The sequence below is a fragment of the Dipodomys spectabilis genome, unplaced genomic scaffold, assembly GCF_019054845.1.
Source record: "Dipodomys spectabilis isolate Male_0828 unplaced genomic scaffold, ASM1905484v1 ptg000449l, whole genome shotgun sequence".
Lineage (NCBI taxonomy): Eukaryota > Metazoa > Chordata > Mammalia > Rodentia > Heteromyidae > Dipodomys > Dipodomys spectabilis.
In genome coordinates, this window is record NW_024871126.1 from 1,290,747 (window position 1) to 1,291,669 (window position 923).

A 923-nucleotide genomic window follows, 5' to 3' on the forward strand; every position below is an offset into this window, starting at 1 on the left:
AAAATACTTTCTAGTCAGAACTGTTTATTTCTCTATGATCCCTTGTAACTAAGATTAGTTTTGTTCCAGTAAGATAATCTTTGCTGTCAGGGTAAGATATTCTGTTTTGCCTGTTACTGCATGGAAGAAGGGTAAAGGGTCAGTAGACATTTGTGCCAGTAAGACCTCATTTGGAAAATTTTAAGCTGCAAAAGTTTAGAAGTAGCACTTCAGCAAGGCTTACTTTGAATCCATTAGCTCCACAAAGCTAACTCAGTTGATAAATAAGCACTTGAAAAGCCATCTCTTTGAACCTAGCCATAAAGGCTTCAAAGTATGATCAAATTTAAAATGAAAAAGACTTAAAATAGTCATTGTCAAAAAAATGCAAGTTTGAGCAATCTACCAAACAATATGTTTTTCCACTATACTCAGAATTTCAGAGAAATAAGATCAATAACATTGTTAGTAACAATAAGGTTTCCTTGCTACAAATAGGCAACCAAGGATATATGCCTGTTAACAACTTAAATTTACAGGATACTACATGCTTCAGCAGCACGTATACATAAATTACAACAATATAGAGATTAACATGCCACTTGGACAAGGATGATATGAAAATATGCGAATTATTCCATATTTTTCATTCTTCAGTTGCTAGAAATGAAAAACAGTTATTAAAAAGTTGATTACAAAAATACAAGTGTAACAACATATGTGATTCATATAATTAAAAGTTAGTTTGACATCAGTGTATTAAATCTTCAATTTAGAAAGGTCTTTACATAGCATAACCTTTACAAAACTTTTGAAATTAGATAACATTTTAATTTTATCCCAAAGAAATAAAATACTATAAGGACCTAGGAGAAAAAAGAATCTTAAACTGTTTTTATATGGAATGCAATCTGTAAGGACACATTTATTAATGAATTTATATA

At 30.0% G+C, this 923-nt stretch overlaps 1 pseudogene; it reads left to right on the top strand.

The window, feature by feature from the left end:
• The first annotated feature begins 526 nt into the window (after window positions 1-526).
• LOC122098005 lies at window positions 527-626 on the top strand (annotated as a pseudogene).
• Window positions 627-923: the final 297 nt, after the last annotated feature.